We start from the raw sequence: 21717 nt of genomic DNA, 5'->3' as shown, positions 1-21717 counted from the left end.
AAGTTTTTTTGTTGAAGAATTGCCACTTTTAGGTCTGTAATCAAGTGACCAAAGAGACTGAAGTGTTCTCCGACTGGTTTTTGAATGTTATAATTCTTGACGTCTGATTTGTGTCCATTTATTCTTTTACGTAGAGACTGTCCAGTTTGACCAATGTACATGGCAGAGGGGCATTGCTGGCACATGATGGCATATATCACATTGGTAGATGTGCAGGTGAACCAGCCTCTGATTAGTGTGGCTGATGTGATTAAGCCCTATGATAGTGTCCCCTGAATAGATATGCGGACACAGTTGACAACGGGGCTTTGTTGCAAGGATAGGTTCCTGGGTTAGTGGTTTTGTTGTGTGGTGTGTGGTTGTTAGTGAGTATTAGAAGTTAGAACAGTTTTCCCTCTTCCACACACTACAGTCAGTAGGGGTGTCATAAATATAAAGGGAAGGGTAACCACCTTTCTGTATACAGTGCTATAAAATCCCTCCTGGCCAGAGGCAAAATCCTTTCACCTGTAAAGGGTTAAGAAGCTAAGGTAACCTCGCTGGCACCTGACCCAAAATGACCAATGCGGGGACAAGGTACTTTCAAATCTGGTGGGGGGGAGGCTTTTGTCTGTCTGTGTGATACCTTTGCTGGGAACAGATCAAGGATGCAAGGCCTCCAACTCCTGTAAAGTTCATAAGTAATCTGGCTAGAAAATGTGGTTTTCTTTGTTTCGGCTTGTAAATTCACTGTGCTGGAGGGAATGTGTATTCCTGTTTTTGTGTCTTTTTGTAACTTAAGGTTTTGCCTAGAGGCATTCTCTATGTTTTGAATCTGACTGCCTGTAAGATTATCTTCCATTCTAATCTTACAGAGTGTTTCTTTTATCTTTGTTTTGTTCTTCTAATGAAGTGCTGGTTTTTTCAGAATCTGATTGGGTTTTTAGGGTCCTAAGAAACCCAAGTTGGTCTGTGGGGAACTAGGGACTCCAAGTGGTCCTTTCCCTGTTCTTTGTCTAAATCACTTGGTGGTAGAAGCATAATGTTCAAGAACAAGGCAAAGTTTGTGCCTTGGGAAAGTTTTTAACCTCAGCTGGTAAAATAAGCTTAGGGGGTCTTTCATGCAGGTCCCCACATCTGTACCCTAGAGTTCAGAGTGGGGAGGTCAGCTTCCTTTTCCTCTCATACTACCAACTCTCCTTTCCAAAATATGAACCAGCCTTCTTAATAGGAAGTTCTGTTTCTGAACAGACTATTTACACTCAAGGTACATTCTATAATCTAGATAACAATTTGGGGGGAAAAAAAAATCAGTCATAGTGGGAAAAGCACTGCAGGCAGGAAGAAAATATTAGCCACACAATTTCATATTAGCAGAATTCTCACTGTCAGGGACCGTCTAGAATGATAATACTTAGTCCTGCCATGGGCGGGGGGGGGGGGGGGGGGGGGGGGGGGGGGGGGGGGGGGGGAAGAGAAGAGTTGTAGAAAAAAGTTAAATGCAAAATTGTTGTAACTGGCTATGTCAAGTTATCTAGTTCACAATATATAAACAGCTATGTCAACACACTTTTATTCCCTACACTAAATGGACAGTCCACATCAAATAAACCACACTTTTGAATTTTTTTTTAGATTCACTACATCTAAGATTAAAACCAGTAGTTTAAGAAATTCTCTATACAGAATGTACCACCAAATACACAGTATAGTCAGTTCCACTGTTTCTATAATCACTGTATAGTAACTACCACTTGTTTGAGTCTTTCACACCAAGAGAGAACATTTGTTTTTCTACACTGCAAAATGACAAAATCTGAAGAGCCAGTGTAGTAAACAGCACCAGTTTATACTCTGAAGTGCACCAGAATTCAGGTTACCGCTCTTTCAAGGAAAAAAAAAAAAAAAAGGGGCAAGGTTCATCAAAAGCACACATTGTTCGAAGTCTCTCTTCCCATCAGGCACATTTAAACCGGAATCAGCGCCTCAATCCGGTTTACGGGACTCTGCTAGCGCCGCAGTTGCTGTGCAATCTCTAAGAGGACCTTCCATCAGCAGCTGCTTGCCGGACAGCCAAGCGCCAGCAGGCCGGGGCGAGCTGTATCAGTCGGTTACAGCGAACAAGGTTTAACGCCGAGCTGCCTCCTCCTGCTGCACCAGCATCGCCGCTCCCTCCCCAGCGACCTGCCCCCGCACGGCCCTCCGCAGAGACCGGCCCGGCCCGCCCCATCTCCAGGACCCCCCAAGTGTCGGCGATCGGCCCGGCAGCTCGGGGGCGGCCGGGCCCCAGCGCCATGAGGAGCCGGGCCCGATCTACCCGCATCCACCCCGCGGGGGTGGCGGCGGCCCGGCCTAACGGCGCGGAGGAGAGACGCGGCTATCCCACGCCCTGCCGGCGGTGTCGGGGGCCGCCTGGTCCGGGCGGGCGTGACCCACAAAGGAGCCGAGGCGGGCAGAGCCCGTGAGGGTGGGGTGCGTGACCGCCTCACTCACCGCAAGCCGCGGGGCCAGGCCGGGCCGCTGCCTCCACTCAAGAGCCGCCGCTTCCTCCTCCGGCTAGATGACAAAATGGCGGCGGCAGGAAGTACCATCAGCTCCGCCGCCCCGCCCCAGGGCCCCTGCTCCCGTACGCTGCGCAATCCGCGTACCGAGCTACCCGTCCCCCGGCGGGGCGCAACGGCCCCAGCGCAAACGGCGCCGCACGCCCAGGCAGCCCGCCTACCAAAAAAGCTTTTCCCCGCTCGCCAGAGGACAAGCAACCCTACGCAAACATCGCACTGCCGAAAAAAACAACATCAGCCTACTCAGGTCGCTGCGCAAATAGCGCTAAAGCCGCTTCGCCTACCTCTCCAGGGAACAGCCGTCCTCAACGAGGAATCGCACCCAACGTACGTAAACCGCGGTCCGCGCGCGGGGGTAAGCCCTATCCGCGCAAATCGCGTAGCCTACAGATGGGGCCAAATCTCTCTCCCACGCAAACTCTGCGCCCTATGCCCTGAGTCCGCTTCCCACCGCAATCGGCGCAAGGGAGCCAGAGACGCCGCTACGCACATCACGTAGCATTCTGCAGGTTAACCAGCCGCCAAATGCGCAAAATGCGTAAACACCAGAAAAAGCCGATCCCCTTCCCGTTCTCTTACACCACCTACGCAGATCGCTGGCTGCAGGACGCGGGCGCCGTGAACGGCACAACAGCTACGCACACAGCGTAGCACCCCACCCCCACCACCAAGAGGAAAGCGGGTCGGAATACAACGTTTGAGCAGCAGGCCTCAGCCCGAGACAGACGTCCCAACGAAAACTGAGTAGCCTCCCTGACGCAGCGGCCGCATTACGCAATGCGGATTACGCTATCAGAACAACGTAACCGAGGATGTTGAATACCGACACCCCCACCTCCGCTCGACCGCGCCCCCCAGTCGAGGGAGCCGCTTCCCTCGCGCGCGAACTCGGCTCTCACCTGGGGAGGGGCAGGCCGCGCTCTCCACCCTCCCGCCGGACCGGGTGCCGTGGGGCCCGGAGGGGGGGAGGCGTCTCCGCCGCCTCGCAGTGGAGAGGGGAGGCTGGGGCGCGGGCCTCCGCGGGGCAGATAAAGACCGAGGGGCAGCGGGAGGGACCGACAGCGGCGCCGCACTGACCTCACCGCGCAACGCTCTGCGTCGCGGCGCAACAGACCACGCCCCCTCCGCCCCCCGCGCCGGCGACGTGCGTGTCCCCCCCCCTCCGCTTCCTAAGCCCGGCCCCTGGAGCCCGGGGCCCAAGGAGGAGCCGGGCGTGGCCGGGGCGTGCGGGAGAGAGGTCGGGTCGCTCTGCGCGCGGGCGCTGCACGGCACTGGGGAGGAAGGGAGCGCTGCTAGGCAGGGCGCTCTTGGGGGTCTGTAGCCAGTTGTGGGGCGTGGGGGCAGCTCTGCCGCGGGGGGGGGGGCGCGCGCGTGGGGGCGGGGGGGAAGGGCAGCTCGGGGGCGCGCGCGTGGGGGCGGGGGGGAAGGGCAGCTCGGGGGCGCGCGCGTGGGGGCGGGGGGAAGGGCAGCTCGGGGGCGGGGGGGGGCGCGCGCGCGTGGGGGCGGGGGGAAGGGCAGCTCGGGGGCGGGGGGGGGCGCGCGCGCGTGGGGGCGGGGGGAAGGGCAGCTCGGGGGCGGGGGGGCGCGCGCGCGCGCGTGGGGGCGGGGGGGAAGGGCAGCTCGGGGGCGGGGGGGCGCGCGTGGGGGCGGGGGGGGAGGGAAGGGCAGCTCGGGGGCGGGGGGGCGCGCGCGCGCGCGTGGGGGCGGGGGGGAAGGGCAGCTCGGGGGCGGGGGGGCGCGCGCGCGCGCGCGTGGGGGCGGGGGGGAAGGCAGCTCGGGGGCGGGGGGGGCGCGCGCGCGCGCGTGGGGGCGCGGGGGAAGGGCAGCTCGGGGGCGGGGGGGGCGCGCGCGCGCGCGTGGGGGCGGGGGGGAAGGGCAGCTCGGGGGCGGGGGGGCGCGCGCCGCGCGCGTGGGGGCGGGGGGGAAGGGCAGCTCGGGGGCGGGGGGGGCGCGCGCGCGCGCGTGGGGGCGGGGGGGAAGGGCAGCTCGGGGGCGGGGGGGGCGCGCGCGGGGGGGCGGGGGGGAAGGGGCAGCTCTGCCGCGGGGGGGGACGCGGGGGGGAAGGGGCAGCTCTGCCGCGGGGGGGGGGCGGGGGGGAAGGGGCAGCTCTGCCGCGGGGGGGGGCGCGCGTGGGGCGGGGGGAAGGGGCAGCTCTGCAGCAGGCGGTCACTGCACGGATGGTGGGAGGGAGCCTCTTCAGCCCGTTGGTCATTGCAAGCAGGGGAAAGGCGGCTCTCTGCAGCTGGGTGGGCGCTGCATAGGGAGGCGGTTTCTGCAAGTTGATGGGCATTGTGCAGGTAGGGGGCATGTCCCTGCAGCAAGGTGTGTGCTGCACGAAGAGATGAGGGGAGAGCTCTCATGTGAATAGTGCATCATCCACTGCATGGGGAGAAGATTTCTCTTCCCCCAATGCTGCTGGTTGAATCACTTGCTCTGGAGAATTGTTAGTCCTTCCACTTTCTGGTCTGCCCAGTATCTGTTCACTCTGAAGTCTGATAATGGTGCAAAATGTCTGTGTTAACTGTTTTACTGCTGATCATTTTAGCAGAAAGATCCGTCTAATCTGGCACTGTGGGCGTGACCCCCTACTACTATCGTGTAATGCCCCTTCATTGATTTGTATGCAGCACTCCCCAGATTGCTGCGGCCCCTGGTAGCCAGGGCTTACTCGCACCCAGTGCTGGGTTTACCATGGCGCTATGGCACTGGGCCCAGAGTCAGGAGGGGCCCTGGCTGGGAGCTGACCTGCCCCTGCTCTACCCCCTCCCCGCCTCTTCCCCGAAGTCCCTGTCCCTGCTCACCGGAACCGCCCCGCACCTCTTGGGCTGGTGGCCATGGCATCCACCTGTAGGGTTTCTTCCTCCACTCCACCCACAGCAGCCATCAGGTGACCCAAGTGAGGCCAGCTTGCCTAGGGCTGGTGGGTACAGTGGTGGTTTAGGGGAAGGAGAAGCCCCGACCCCGGCAGGAGCTGCAGGGCTGAAGCCCCCAGCTGCCCTAGTGGCAGAAGCTGCAGGGCTGAAGCCCCAAGCCCCCTCTATGCAGAGCTGGCCTGAGCCCCTCTCTCTCCCAATTCCCCCTATGTGGAGCTGGCTCTCATTCTCAGGCTGTGGAGAAGTTTGGCCCAAATCTACCAACCTTGGTATGTTCATTTCCCCCATCATGACACAGCCATGAATGGATTTAACTTAAGAGGCAAGGTCAGCATTAGCCCCATTTGGCAGGTGGGATCTAGGGCTGGGGATCTAGGGTGGGATCCAGAGGTGAAGTGACTTTCCCAAGGCTAAGCAGGGAGTCTGTGGCAGAGCAGAGAACCAAACCCAGAACACCTGGCCCCCAGGCCTGTGCCTTAATCACTCACTGGCAAAACCAAAAGTCAGTACTATGATGGGATGGGGAAGAGAAGGGGATAGGGGAAGTGAGGCCCCAGCATGTGGATCCCCTTGGCAGCAGCTGGGGCTCCCCTGTTAAGCAGGCCCATCAAACCCTCACCCTGACAAGCCCTCTGCATCTGTACCACCCTGATACACCTCCCCATTGAGCCCCAACTACCTACACATGGACCCCAACCTAAATGAAACCCACCTCCCCTGCACCCACACACACACCCCACCCCCGAGCTCCAACCACTTTCACTTAGCACCACTGCAGACTTCCATTGCCCCTGCACCTGGAACCTCCCTGTGCATCCAGATCCCCCACTGAGCTGCCCACACCCAGACTGCCCCACACAGAACACTCTTACCCCCATGTGGATCCCCCCCACACACACACTAAGTCCCTCTGAACTTGGATCCTGCTGCCAGGCTGAGCCTGTCTGCCCACATCTGGTTGCCTGATGCAAAAGGAGCAGGGCGCCAGGGTGGGGCAGGCATGGCCCTTGTGCTGTGTCAGGGTCAGGTTAAGCCTCGCTGCCAAGTCGCTGTCCCAGGGGGGTGGGGGAGGCTGCAGGGTATTCTCTCACTGCAGTGGCCTGTGCTCCCCACTGCCATGGTGGAGCTTCCACATTTATTTATTGTAAAAAAAAAAAAAAAATTGCAGAATTTTAAAATATGCACAGAACTTGATGCAGAATTCCCTCAGGAATATGGTGAGGGAGTTAGGCAGGAGGTATGGTGTGCAGAGTGCTGTGCAGTTGTGGTGGGAGGTCAGCGGGAGGGGTCTCTGGGCAGGCGCTGCTGGCATAGCAGGTCCGGGGGCATTGGGCATAGGGATCCGTGGGGAAAGTCTCTGGGTGAGGGGATGCTGGGCATAAGGGCAGGGCACTGGGCAGGGGGGCAGTGTGGAAGGGGCATGCTGGCAGGGCTGGGCAGGCCAGTATATGTCGAGCAGTTGTGGGTTTGTAAACGGTGCACTTGTGCTGGGCTGAGTGGGGCCACTCCCGCTGCACTGTGCCTCATTGCCCCCAACCGGCCCTTCGCTCTGTGGACCCCCCCCATCACATGTCCTATTTCCCCAATGGGGGCCCACAAATATGTTTGACGCCGGGCCCACAAAAAGTTAATCCGGCCCTGCTCACACCTCTCAGGGTATGTCTACACCAGAGCTGGAAAATGTCATTTCCAGCTGAAGGAGACATACTTGCATTAGTGCTGATTGAGCAGTGTAGCTCAGGTGGCAGTAGGGGCTAGCTGTCCTGAGGATGTACCTACAATTTCAGACAGGATTGTACTTGAGGAAGCTTGCTTCTTGTGCCACCATGGCTGCGCTGCGAAGTTTCCACCTTTCAGGTCTGGTGTAGGCATCCTGTCAGCCAGAGCCCTGTGCTGAGCATGGGGCGGCACCTCACTTCCCCATCAGGAGCCCCAGCAGTCACGGTGATTCAAGCAGACCGTGCTGCCCAGATGCAAAGGCAGAGAGCACACACTCCTGGGGTTGCCAATTTTGGTTGGCTGTATTCCTGGAGGCTTCATCACATGACGAAATCTTTAATTAAATATTAATCTTTAATTCTTTGAGACTCCAGGACAATCCTGGAGCGTTGGCAACAATACCCACTCCTCTTTCTCATGCCCAGGCACAGCATGCCCTCTGCTGGCCAGTGTGGAGATAGCCATTGCCCCATCTGCTGCCGAGAGCAGGCCTGCAGGTGTGGCTGAGATCGACATTGAGGGCACAACATGAACTCCCTTTCCTCCTCGCCATTATACATCCACTCTCAAGCTGGCTACAATCTGGTCCCTAACATCTTGGGTCTAATAACTGTTTTGAAGGACTTCAGCTGTTTGGTCTGTCTCCCTAAAATGATCCATGATCTTTCACAGGATCAGCTGTACCCCTGATCCTCAAGTGCAAACACAGTCATGCCACCGGGAAGGTCGGGCTCAAGTTCTGTGCCTGTGTTCAGGAGGAAGAAATGGAGACACTGCTATGTGTTTGCCAATCTGAGCAGGAGACCTTTAATATGTGGCCTCTTATAGCTATCCACAGCTATGGCATTAACTATTGGCTGTCTGCGGCCATGTGTGGTGGGGGTGGGGAGAGAAGTGCATCGGGAAATCTCTACCACAGCATTAACTGTGGCTCCCAGATCCCAAGCAGGAGGCAGAGGAGGGGTTGAATTGCAGGCAGTAGGGAAATTCATCCCTAGAGTTCCCTGGGTAAACTCAATTCTGGCATTTTCAAACTTCTGAATGGTTGACTTTCCAGCATTATCATTCTTGTAACAGGCTTTTGATTACTATATTGTCTGTATAACTATGGGACCCCAATCTTAAATTAACACTCAGCAGAGGACTGGATGGCTAAAGGGAGAGACTTTCTCCAGAAGATCACCAGTCTGAGTCCTTCCCAGTTCAACAGGGCCTAAAATTTTTCTCCATTTGCACATGTCCGGAGAGCAGGCACCTCAGCTAGGTGGACCCAGAAATTCCCAGAACAAGGAGTGGTAGTTATCTGACATGCTTAGTATCTGTTTCTGAGGCTGTGTAGGAAGTTTTCATTATTGGCAACCCACTTGGGACGCCATACCCTACGCACCCTCTGAGAGCTGAGCCAACCAGAGATAGGGTGGCCAAGCATCCGATTTTCGACCGGAACGCACGGTCGAAAAGGGATCCTGGCAGCTCTGGTCAGCACCGCTGACTGGGCTGCTAAAAGTTTGGTCGGCTGCAGCAGAGGGCTCCCAGAAGCACCTGGTGTGTCCCTCTGGTTTCTAGGTGCAGGGGCGGCCAGGAGGTCTCCGCGTGCTGCCCCTGCCAGCGGCGCAGGCTCCACCAGAGAACCAGCTCTGCAGCTCCCATTGGCAGGGAACCACAGCCAGTGGGAGCTGCGGGGGCGGCGCTTGCGCAGCTCCCTGGCTGCCCCTGTGCCTAGGAGCTGGAGAGACATGATGCTGCTTCCTGGGAGCTACCTGAGGTCAGTGCTGCCTGGAGCCTGCACCTCATCTACTGAATGCCATCTACTGGTATCTGAACTCACTATTTACTTATATACATATAGAGAGCACTTCTGTAACAGGCGAGCTCTGAGGCGGGAGGTCTCCCAAGCCAAGAAGCAGAGGACAAGGGGCTTCCCCCTTACTTTAGGGCTCCCGCTTGTTGACAAACAAAGGAGTTCTGAAGATAATGATGAAAATTGTGGAAACACCCCATGGGTCATGAACCACCGGTCTCAAACTCGAGTCCATAGGAGCAGCCACACTCCAAGCCCAGCTCCAGTGTGAGGCTCCATCTCTGATGTCTGATTGGTGGAGCCCCAGAGCGCCTAATTGGCCGACTGGCCCTGCTTAAGCCAGCAGCAGGAACAGGAAGCTGTCTGAACAACCGGGCTTCACCCTGCTCTGGACTGTGCGCCTTGTGCTTCCCACCCATGCTGCCTGATATCCTGGCTTGACTCCTGGCATCTGACTTGAGGTTCCTGGCCTCCAGCTTGTTTCCTGTCTCTGACCCCCTGGCAGCTTGACCTGACCTGACTGTGGTTCCCAACTTGTGGTTCTGATCTCCAGTTTGTCTCCTGCTTCTGACCTCCCGAAATCCTGACCCAGTTGGCTCTTGACTCCTGTCTCCTGGCTGCAGACTTTGACACTGACTACAAGGTCTGAATGCCCATGACCAAGCCACGACACCCTTACAGTGGGATTGATAGTTGGCTCAAACCGGAGACAATTTTCAAAGGCAGGAATAATCCAATGTCTCAGGAATTGCTGTTTAAAAACTAGATGCAACAAAGCTGATGGAGAAGCACCCTTGGTGCTGGGGATATTTCTACCATTGGCCTGTGAACCACACAGGATATTTCAAAGTGAAAGGAGGCTCTAGGATCTGGTGCAATGATTTCTCCTGCTGTGTTCACCACCCAAACACCCTTTGGTCCAGGGTAATGTGTATGGGCCTGTTTTCCAGGTGGGGGAACCAAAGGACAGGGAATGTAAGTGACTTGGAAAAGGTTATAGAGGAAATATGGGACAGAATTGGGAGCAGAGATCTGATCTCCATTCACTACCCGGAACTTTGGTTAATAAGGAGTTATGGTTGGCTGGCAGTGCCTTGTACCCATCTAGAATGTTGAGTGCAACTAGATTTAAATCTCTGAAAACCAGAAAATAAAGAGGTAAGGTGCATAGCAGCCCTCACCCAACCTTGACTCTGCTCGTGGAGCTTGAAAACGCCACTAGGGCTATACTGTAAGTATGGTTCAGTCAGGACTGCCCTGTAATTAGGAGACATGGGGAATGTCTAAGGGCTTGTCTTTGCTGCAGAGTTAATTCAAGTTAAATTCAAGTGTTGCCTGTTATGATTATTGGACCTACAAAGTTGCCATGAGCTCAATTGTAAAAAGTATGTGAAAGTTCATAAGTTACAATACCTTGAACAATAGGTCAAGTTGTTTACAATGACAAATATTATAGCAGATGCAAGAAAACCCAACAGAGAAACTAGTAGTCCAAACAACAAGGGCTTACTGATATAATTCAAGGACTATGCCAGATCATACTTAGTAAACAAGAAAATATGGAAACAAAGGTACCTATGCCAAGTTTGGCCTTACAGCAATGCATTTAAATGATGGACAAATTAATGAGGATAAAATATGCCACCTACTTCTATTCCTTTTTGGGGTTCCTAAAAAGAGACTTTGGGGAAAAAATAGTTTTCTCCCCTCAGCTCTTCCCCCAGTCTGCCAGCATTGCAACTCATCTTGACTTAGCTTCCTCAAGCTTAAGTCAGACAGAGCAGACCAGGCTAATGATTTCCTGGGGGGGCGGAGGGAGGAGGCCAGCTGGCCTTGTTCTTGTTGAAGGAATTTTGTTTTCACCTATGAGTGCTGAAAGTCACCACACAATCACGACATCCCCTCCTCAGCCCATCAGTGGGACTGTCTTACATGTCTTTGCAGGGCTGGTAGATCCTGTATTGTTTCCCCTTCCCTTGTTGTGTCGCTTTTTTCCCTCCCTCTTTTGTCCTATCCCCTCACTCGTTCTCTCAGCTTTTTGTATTAATGTAGTGAGATGAGATGACCACAACTGTGCCTTGTCTAAGGAGCAAGAATCCAATTGCCCCCAATTAGAGCATGAACAGAGTCCAAGCAGAAAGTGCTAAGCTTGACCTGCCAGCCAAAGCATCCATTCATGATTGACCAGTATTCCAAAGGTTTCAGAGTAACAGCCGTGTTAGTCTGTATTCGCAAAAAGAAAAGGAGTACTTGTGGCACCTTAGAGACTAACCAATTTATTTGAGCATAAGCTTTCGTGAGCTACAGCTCACTTCATCGGATGCGTACTGTGGAAACTGCAGAAGACATTATATACACAGAGACCATGAAACAATACCTCCTCCCACCCTACTCTCCTGCTGGTAATAGCTTATCTAAAGTGATCACTCTCCTTACAATGTGTATGATAATGAAGGTGGGCCATTTCCAGCATAAATCCAAGTTTAACCAGAACGTCTGGGGGGGTGGGGGGTAGGAAAAAAACAAGGAGAAATAGGCTACCTTGCATAATGACTTAGCCACTCCCAGTCTCTATTTAAGCCTAAATTAATAGTATCCAATTTGCAAATGAATTCCAATTCAGCAGTTTCTCGCTGGAGTCTGGATTTGAAGTTTTTTTGTTGTAAGATAGCGACCTTCATGTCTGTAATTGCGTGACCAGAGAGATTGAAGTGTTCTCCGACTGGTTTATGAATGTTATAATTCTTGACATCTGATTTGTGTCCATTTATTCTTTTACGTAGAGACTGTCCAGTTTGACAAATGTACATGGCAGAGGGGCATAGCTGGCACATGATGGCATATATCACATTGGTGGATGTGCAGGTGAACGAGCCTCTGATAGTGTAGTGTGGTAGTATTCCAAAGATATCAATAAAATCTGTATTCCCCCACCTTTCTCCTGCTCTCTCCTCCACCTTGAGCCTGTCTGTCTTAGAAACAGGAGAAGTAAATACCCTTTACACAGCAGGACTGGAAGTAAAATTAACTCTTCTAACCAACAAAAGGTTATTCTGAAAATAAGTCTCTAATACTTTGGCTCCCAATAAGAGACTTTAAAGGATTTGATTGTTTCTATTTCAATATAAATGCTCGTTTTAATTTCTTGTGTTCTATCAATACACTTTCAGTTTTAGAATGAATGCTTTTGGGTGTTTGCCGAGTAAACTAAGGTCTCTGTAGAACTCCCCCACCCCCAAATCTATCTACCATGTGATGTTGGATAGTGAGAGAGTTTATAGTCACCTTAACTCTTCAGGCCTTCAAGATCACTACAATATGCCCCAACTCAAGTCCCATCCTTATACAAAACATCTTAAGGGTGGTGCTGCTTTTAACTCCAGTTGGCTGCCCAGTCAGGGATGTGGGCTATACTGTTCAAGTTAGCACAGCTTGTCAGCTGCTAACAGAGTCCCTCTGTGCAGCTCAAGTAGTATTTCATAGTGTGGCTGTATTTACTTGAGCTGGGCTAACTCCAGAGGAGTTAACTCAGGTGTAGATAATATCAGTTTACTCTGCTGTGAAGACATTTATCATATGTGCCATGGTGTGTCCCATATAATTATATTCTTTCATTCATCTGCTTGCATGCCCACTGCCTTGCACTGTTTTAGGGACAGCTCTATGGACTGGATCAGGAATTACTTACAGTGGGTTCCTACAGCTTCCAATGTGATAGGATGGAGGTGTCTCTGTAATCGGAAGGATCATGCAGCCTTGTTTCTGTGATGAGTTATGTGGATTCTGCAGGCAGAGGAGCACTATGATCTATTGTTGCCATGGGGATTTCTAGCGGTCTGGTATCAGACATGACAGTGTTACAGGGCAGAGAGAAGTGCAGGTGGTGTTCCAGAGGGAATCCATAGGCCAAGGTGTGAGGCAGTGCCGCTCATACTTAGCTATTCATTAACCTAGTTCTTGGGCAGTCAGTAAAACAGTTACTAACCTGTTCTGTAACTGTTGTTCCTCTAGATGTTGCACATGTCAGTTCCACTTCAGGTTTGTGTGCACCAGTGAGAGATTTTTCCTTTAGTGGCACCCCTCGTGGTGGCATGCACACACCATCTGCAGCCTTGAGCTGCTGTGCTCTGCATAACAGGCGGAGTCACCTCCAACCCCTCTCAGTTCCTTCCTATTGGACAGACTCCAATATAAAGGGGAAGAATGGCAGGTCCTGGAGTGGACATGTGCAGCACATCCCGAAGAACAACAGTTACAGAACAGGCTAGGAACCGTTCTTCAAGTGATTGCACTGTCCATTCCACTTCAAGTTGACTCAAATAGTTCAATCCAAAGATGGGTTTGAGTCTACCTGAAGGACTACTCATCTGAACTTGGCATTGTTTCTGAAGTGCTGAATGAATCGTGAAGGTGTGTACCGATGACAAAGTTGCAGCCTTACAAATGTCTGTTATAGGCACTTGGGCTAGAAAAGCTGCAAAAGTTGGTTGAGATCTTGTTGATCACCCTTCCGGGCAGGGTTACGTTGGTAATGTCATAGCACATATGCTTACAGAAGGAAATCCATGAGTGGACCCTCTGAATAGAAACTGGAAGGCGCTTGATCCTGTCTGCAACACTATGAACAATTCAGATGACAATCTAAACAATCTGGTTCTGTCCAAGTAAAAAGCTAATGTTTTTCTGACATCCAAGGTAAGGAGTCTTTCTCCACCTTTATAAGACTTTAGGAAAGAAAGCTGGTAAACTTGATTGAGGTGGAATTTAGACATCACTTTAGTCAGAAACTTTGGCTCAGGATGTTAGTAAACTTTGCTCGTTAGAAAAGACTGTGTAAGAAGGGTACCAATACTTGTATTTTTCCCCACTCTTCTCACAGAGGTAATCGATACCAAAAATGCTACTTTCATGGATAGGTGAAGTAAAGATCAGGTAGCCAACGGTTCAAAGGGTGGAGCCCTCAACTTTAGTAACACCATATTCAAATCCCAAGAAGAGAAAGGATTTGCCATTTGGGGATATAACCTGTCCAGACATTGGAATGAGCATGTCCAGTGGGTGATCAGCCAGAGAGTGACTGACTTTAACCAGCCTTACACTGACTTTAACCAGCCCTACAACTTTCTGAAATGAAGTCTGGCATGCCAGATGACATGTGCAGGAGGTCATGTGTCCCAGAGGCAGTTCCTTACAGCAGAGATGATGGTGTTTGCCACAGTAATCTTATGGGCTCTAATATGGCTTCATCTATGGGTAGAGCTGTGCGGGAAGGGCGTGTTGACCCCAGTATATCCACCAGCCTATGGGAACTCCCTTGCGCTACCTCGACCTGGATTTCCTGAGAGGAAGTAACCCTCTTTAGGAACTCCTGAAGAGGTGAGGACACCCCAGAGACCACCGCCTCATCAGGCGATAAGGAGTAGGAATGCAAAGGAGGTTGAACTGGAATCTCCTGTGCCTCCCCAGGTGGAAGCTGTGCTTCTGCAAGGCTGGAAGTGGAGGTTGTGACACCGCACCCCATGTTCTCGATAGTGATATTAGTATGATATAATTATGATGTATTTTATGCAAGATAGGGTATGTGAGGTGTCACTGGAAAGGTTATTGCTTGCTGAATGTGATTACCCTATTTGTATGCATGTATTACTGGTGTGGACTTTATTCTGTATGCACATGTCACGGTGCATAAAATGGGTCACAGCTGAGTGCCATTCTCAGGTCAGACTGTCAGAAAACAGCAGACAGCGAGGGGGGGGCGGTGGGGTGGGGGCTGATGTCGGGTTTCCCCCTGCTGCTGTCTGAACTTACAAGACAGCATGCTGACACACTGCCCCCCAAAACACAGTCTCTCCCCACACATACACACAACACGCTCCCTGCCCCCTCATTTCAAAAACAGCTGGCAATCTAGTAGGATGCCCCTGGAACAATGGGATTGGGAAACCTGCATCATGTGATGCTGTGCCTGCCCCATTAGGCATTGCAAACCCTTTCCAAAGCATGCTGCAGCCACTTCCACACTGGGATAGCTACCACAATGCACTGCTCTCTGTGGCATTGCAAGAGCTGCTAATGTGGACATGCTCCACAGTCACAAGGAGCAAGTGTGAACACACAGCAGCGCTTTCCCTGCTGCTGTCTCCGAGGGCTACTTTAACTCCTGGCGCGCAACATCTGCAAGTGTAGCCATCAGTGGCGGATTAATGATTTTGCCGCCCCTAGGCCCTGAAATAATTGCAGCCCCCTCCCCCCCCGCTGGCACCCCTCCTGCCCCAGCTCATCTCCGCTCCGACTCAGCCTCCTCTCCTGAGCACGCTGCCGGGTGCTGCTTCTCCCCACTCCCTGCCAGCGCTCGTGCGCGAAACAGCTTCGTGCGGCTGGGAGGGAGAGGGGAAGAGGGGGGAACGTGGCACGCTCAGGGGAGGAGACGGGGCCAGGGCGGGGATTTGGGGAAGGGGACCGATAGGAGCAGGGGGTGGAGTTGGGGTGGGGCCTGGGGGGGGCGTGAGGACCCACTGGTGCCAGGGGAAATTGGCGCCTCTGGCTGCTCTTACAAATATTCCGCCCCTGCAAATTTGCTGGCCTAGGCGTTAATATGCCGCTGGTAGCGATCACCTTAATGATAAAAGGTTATTAAAACCAAAACTCAGCACACATCAGGTTCCTCCAGACCCAAAAGGCCAGTCACTGACTCTAGGTCAAGTATAGTCCAGATCTCTAGTAAACTAACTAAAGATTTATTAGCTAAGAAAAGGAAATTAGAGTTATTGACAGGTTTCAGAGTAGCAGCCGTGTTAGTCTGTATCTGCAAAAAGAAAAGGAGGACTTGTGGTACCTTAGAGACTGAAATAAATAAATTTGTTAGTCTCTAAGGTGCCACAAGTACTCCTTTTCTTTTTTTTTTTTTTTAGAGTTATTGAGTAGGTAAAGCAGGCAAATCACATCACAGGTGAATCAACGTTTGTAAGGCCAATGTGACAGCAGGGGTGTAGTAATTTGCTGATTTCCATTAGTCTCTCAGGGTTACCCAGAATGGCTCTAGGGATCTCGATCCAATTGCTCAGAATTCCACCCTGTCAGAATTCATCAGGCCAGAGATGCAGGATCATTCCCTTGAATCGGTATTTATAGATTCTGCTCACTTAAGGCAAGCTAACAAGCATTTTGACCCACATGGGTTTTGAGAGTAGCAGCTGTCAATTGAGCTGTGAATGTCCATTGTTGAACACAAAACAACCTTTGCTTTGAAGTTAACATTCTACTTCCTAGGTTTCAGAGTAACAGCCGTGTTAGTCTGTATTCGCAAAAAGAAAAGGAGTACTTGTGGCACCTTAGAGACTAACCAATTTATTTGAGCAAAGCTTTCGTGAGCTACAGCTCACTTCATCGGATGCAATGATGAAGTGAACTGTAGCTCACGAAAGCTTATGCTCAAATAAATTGGTTAGTCTCTAAGGTGCCACAAGTACTCCTTTTCATTCTACTTCCTATGCATCCACAAGTAATCCAGTTACAGTGATATACATAATGTAATTCCTGGCCATTCATTACAATAGGGATGGATAAGTGGGAACAATACAAGTATCCTTCATTAGTATTCATGAAGTTCTGCCCACTAAGTAAATTCTTATCCTTATTCTAACATACCTTTTGATCTAGGGTTATTTATTACAGGGCATGCATAATAGCAAATAAACAACAGCATATAGTCCATCTTAACAATACAGTTACATTTTACAAGTGAATTAGTTTGAACACACCATGATCTTTTAACATTCCTTTGATTTCTGTTAGCATGCGAGTGAATTAACCTGCTGGCAACCTGTGAGATAGCATCACAGCACATTATAAATATGGTCAAGTCATGATCGCTTGAACCTAAGGTACCATTAATTTTTAGTTCTGTGATCATTTCCTCTTTTATCTGTTAGGACAAGAATATTGTATCATTTAACATTTATTAGCTGTATCTTTTATAATAACATAATTAGATCCTGAAATCAGAATAAGAAAAATTATACATTAAAAAACCCCCAGAACAACTCATGGATCAGAATGAAGGAGAATGTTGTACTGGGCTGAAATCTGCCTTATTTAGAGTTAATAAGAATAACATGTTTCTGTTTATGTGCACAGTCTAAGATTTATGATGTTCTTATTTTCTTTAAGTCCTTAGTTTTACAGTGTTGCCAACTCTCACAATTTCATGATGAGTTTTGTGCTATTTGGTGTTTTTCTTCAAACCCCCGCTCCAGGAGTCAATTGATTTAATGAGAATCTCTGCTTTTATTTTTAAAGTAATTTTCTAAGCTATTGTGGCTGCAGAGAATAGCCTGAAAACATGACCCACGTGCACCTTAAAGGCTCAAAACTCAGAAGACAAAATACCCCACATTTATTATTTTTTAAGAGATCTCATTATTCTGAAGCCAGTCTCAGGATTTTTTTTTGGGAGGGGGGGGGGTCTGACTCAGGATTTTTTTTAACTGTTGGGGTTAGTAGTGGTGATGGGATAGGTGACGCCATTGCTGTCACTTTAACAACCCTCACTGTTGTGGTTCTATACACACAGTTTATTGTGTGGGACCATAATGCATAAACTGCATAGCTGTGGAGCAGATCTTCATAGGATAATGATCAAATATGTGCCATTGACATTGCAGACCTGCCCAGTCCAGAGCTGTCTCAGACCTATTAAACCCCACTCAAGGGAACATTCCTAGCTCCGATGCGCCCTTTGTCCTGAATGTCTGCTCCAGCCGTCATGGCGAAACAACCCTTCCTCAAAGGAAAGCTGTTATATAACAGTGTATAAAAGTGTTGTGACCTGCAAGTGCATGGGCAAAAAACTACAGAGACACATTCCTAGGTCAACTGACACTAATAATAACAGGGCCAGTAGGCCCTCGCCTTCCTGATGTGAGCAGCTACCAGTTACCACCCCAAGGACCTGCTAATGGATTTTACCAACTGTCCAGGGACTTGTGCCCAAACCACATATTGCAGCCCCAAAGGCCTCAGAGAGCAGGACTGACTGGGACCCAGGAATATGGAGGGTGAAATTCTTACCCTGTGTAGAGGGGCTAGCACCAGACCTAGGCACCACTTAAGTCCTGCTTCAGACCAGAGAAGTGCCTAGGCCTAGAGGGAGAGAACTGAGGCCTCAGCCTTGTGCTGCCTCCTCTGCACAGAGGTGAGTTTCACTGTGTGGGTCTGATCCTAGAAACTCTTCTGTAAGAGAGTAATTGTGGGATTAGTTCCAGGTAACTCAGTTGCTTTACTCGCATGAGCAAAGCTAATCCTTGCTTTAAGTATTTGCAGAATTGGGGCCCTAAAGACTAATTTAATAAGGAAATTAGCATAAATAAATAGCAGTGTTGCCAATTCTTTGTATTTTATCACAAGTCTTGTGAGAGTTGATGTTTTTACTTAAAGCCCCATGTGATGTGGGTAATCTGAAACCTCAGGGATTTCCCTGAACTCCCCCATCTCCCCACCCGTGGTTAACCACCACTGACCGAGCCATTAAAAGTCCGGTCGGTGATGCAGCAGGGCTGGCAGTTTCCCTGCCTGGCTCTGCACGGCTTCCTGATGTGGCCAGTATGTTCCTGCAGCCCCTAGGTGCACAGGCGGCCAGGGGGGCTCCACATGCTGCTCCCGCCCCGACCGGCAGCTCCGCAGCTCCCATTGGCCAGGAACTGCATCCAGTGGGAGCTGCGGGGGTGATGCCCGTGGATGGGGGCAGTGTACAGAGCTGCCTGGCCCCGTCTCCACCTAGGAATCATAGGGACATACCGGCTGCTTGCAGGGAGCCACCTGACATAAGCTCCACCCAGAGCCTGCACCCCACAACCAACCCCCTGTACCAGCCCTGAGCCCCCTCCTACACCCAAACTCCCTCCCACACTCTAACGCCCTGCCTCAGCCTGGAGCCCCCTCCCGCACCCCAAACCCCTCATCCCCAGCCCCACCCCAGAGCCCACACCCCCAGCTGGAGCCTGCACCCCATCCCGGTCCCCAACCCCCTGCCCCAGAAAATGCTCGAATGAGCCAGGGGAGGGGGGAATGGAGTGAGCAGGGGGCAGGGCCCCAGAGAAGGGGTGGGGCAGAGGGTGTTCGATTTTCTGCAATTGGAAAGTTGGCAACCCTAATTATGGGGCACTGACAGCTTGGAGCCCTGCCACCCAGGATTGACAGCCAGCGCTGCACTCCCTGGGGCTCCCCAGGTGGAGGGGCTCTGGCTGTCTGCCCTGAGTGGCAGGGCTCGGTCTGTCGGTTGCCAGGGGTAACAGCTGGAACAGTCATTACAATGTCAACACTGCATCGACCCAACTACTTTGACCTAAGCGCTGGGCCTCTTGTGGAGGTCGAGTTGTTAGGTCAGTGTAGTGGGTGACTTACATCTGCAGGAGAAACGTTATAGTGTAGATGCTTACAGAGTTAGGTCGACGTAAGGCAGCTTACACTGACATTACTCTGTCGTGTAGTCCAGGCCTAAGTCTTGCAGATTCTTTCTGCAGAACATATCAAAGATACGGCCTTTCCTATCCATCCCCACCCCTAAAACCCATGCAGGCTCCTATCATCTTACATCTTGATTACTGCAACACCCCTCTCTCAAGCCTTGACAAATGCAGTCTTTCCCTGCTCATATTCCATTCTCAATGCTGTAAAGATCATTTTCCTGACCTGTCACTTTGACCATGTCACCCCCCTCTCTGCAACTCTCCATGTGCTCTCCCTTCTCTATTGCATCAAACATAATGTGACAAAGTTCTTCCTCTACTTTGGTGGGTCTTGTGCTTATTGGCGGATTTGCTCGCCTTGGAGCTTCACGGCAGCCCTCAGTTTGGAATCTCCTTCCTTAGATATTTTTAAGGTCAGGCTTGACAAAGCCCTAGCTGGGATGATTTAGTTGGGGATTGGTCCTGCTTTGAGCAGGGGGTTGGACTAGATGACCTCCTGAAGTCCCTTCCAACCCTGATATTCTATGATTCATAGGATCTTGAATTCTATCATGTTCAGCTGGTTTCCACCACAACCTCTAGGTCTGTTTCAGAGTCACAGCTTCCCACGATACAGTTCCCCATCCCATAAGAATGACCTATAGTATTTGTTCCTAGATGTATGACCTTGCATGTAGGTGTATTTAAATGTATACTGTTTGTACTTAAGCTTACTCACTCTATACTAATGACTTGTTCTTATTTGCCTAATTCACCAGTTTGGCACATGCAAATTTTACCAGCAATTACTTTATGCTTTCTTTCAGTTCACTGATGATTGATCAAGATAGTGACTTTGATGAAGATTAACAACAGCTACAGTTTGAGATTCATTTTGACACAATGAAAGTAGTCCTCTTCATTTCCTCTCTTGAACTTGTGATGATGTACAATAGCTGCTCTGCTCTACTCCGGGGGTGGTTGCATTGGTCCCTGTGTATATACCAGCTTCTTAGATTTGTAAAACCCCCAGGACGACGATCGATTGTTGTCCATGTCCAAATAAGTCAAGTCAAGAAGTAATCGGCTTAGTTTGCAACAAGGGAGATTTAGGTTAGATATTAGGAAAAACTTCTAACGGTGAGCATAGTTAAGTATTGGAACTGGTTACCTTGGGACACTGGGGGATCCCATCTTTGGTTTTTAAAAAACATGTTAGACAAACATCTGTCTGGGATGGATAAGGGACACTTAATCCTTTCTTAGGTCGGGAGCGGGGGAAATGGACTAGATAAGTTTTTGAATTCCCTTCCAACCCTACATTTCTATGATTTTATGCCACATTTAAAATACAAGTATACTTCAGTTACATGCAGTAGCCAATAATTTATTCTTATTGGGGGCAAGGATATGGAGAGAGAAGTGGACATGAAGAAGATGCTACTGCATTAGATATGCACAATGACATTTTCCACTGTGACTAACTTTGCTCCATGTGATCTTGTGCAGTCATCAGTGTTAAAGAAGGTGGCCAAGTGAGAGATCTAGACACTGCATTGCAAAAAGCCAGAGCTCCTGAAACCAAGCAACTACTAATCTGTTCTACAAATATACATGTTCAAGGACACAGCACCCTCATCAACCCAACTAAGCAGGCCCCCCCTTTTAGAGATAACAGCAACAAAGAACATCTGAAGATAAATAAAATATTGCCCTGCAATATTCAAAGCCTAGTGATTCTTCTTGCTATGTTTAGTGTGGAAGAAAGAGCAGAGTTGAAAAAGCATTCACCTACTCATATCATCAGGCTGGCCGGTTGTGACAATCCAAATCCAGACACTGCAAAGGGAGAACAGGGCTCTAAATCTGAAGGAATAAGTAATTGAAGCAACTGGTTGTATACAATATTATTGTGTATAAAAATACATCACATAAGGTCTTTGATGAAAGCTTGTCATGTTCTGAACTTGGTCATTATGAGCTGTGTAAAAAGTTACTCACCTTGTGCAGTAACAATGGTTCTTTGAGATGTGTTCCCCTATGGGTGCACTACTAAAGGTGTGTGCGCACACTCGTGCTGCTGAGTGGAGCATTTCAATAGCAGTCCATCCTGCCGGCACATGCATAATTCCCGCCTGCCATGAGGCAAGCTGGTGTGTATGGGGACTTCCTTCTCTGTTCCTTCTCTATCGTAGAGTCAACCAATGAAGCTCCAAAGTAGAGGGAAGGAGGGTGGATCGTGGAGCACCCATAGGGAGACACATCTAGAAGAACCATCATTACTGCACAAGGTGAGTAACTTCGAGTAATGTCCCTATGGGTGCTCCACTGTAGGTGAC

General features: G+C 50.8%; 1 protein-coding gene and 1 long non-coding RNA gene across 9 annotated transcripts in view; one reads left to right on the top strand and one right to left on the bottom strand.

Annotated features, from left to right (window-relative positions):
- The window catches only part of BRD4 (bromodomain containing 4), a 244767-nt gene extending 241158 nt beyond the window's left edge, over positions 1–3609 (bottom strand). For 2 of the 5 annotated variants that reach the window (XM_043533002.1, XM_043533003.1), the window contains exon 1: positions 3440–3609. The gene's annotated coding sequence lies outside the window, so the exon portion shown is untranslated. Of the gene's footprint in view, positions 1–2472; positions 2580–3439 lie in introns of those variants that run through there. The other 3 variants (XM_043533000.1, XM_037883738.2, XM_037883739.1) reach the window with 2 other exon arrangements.
- Positions 2576–21327, top strand: LOC119564291. 4 transcript variants are annotated; one of them, XR_006286747.1, is made up of 4 exons: positions 2576–2867; positions 13489–13628; positions 16728–16816; positions 20206–21327. It is a non-coding gene; the product is annotated as an uncharacterized LOC119564291 (long non-coding RNA). The 4 variants fall into 4 exon arrangements; XR_006286746.1 differs by lacking the exon at positions 2576–2867 and adding an exon at positions 3658–3777; XR_005223086.2 differs by lacking the exon at positions 13489–13628 and having other exon boundaries at positions 2602–2867.
- The last annotated feature ends 390 nt before the right edge of the window (positions 21328–21717 follow it).

The sequence above is a fragment of the Chelonia mydas genome, chromosome 20, assembly GCF_015237465.2.
Source record: "Chelonia mydas isolate rCheMyd1 chromosome 20, rCheMyd1.pri.v2, whole genome shotgun sequence".
Lineage (NCBI taxonomy): Eukaryota > Metazoa > Chordata > Testudines > Cheloniidae > Chelonia > Chelonia mydas.
The sequence above is the reverse complement of the archived record's forward strand: the minus strand, read 5'-3'. Positions and strand labels throughout refer to the sequence as shown.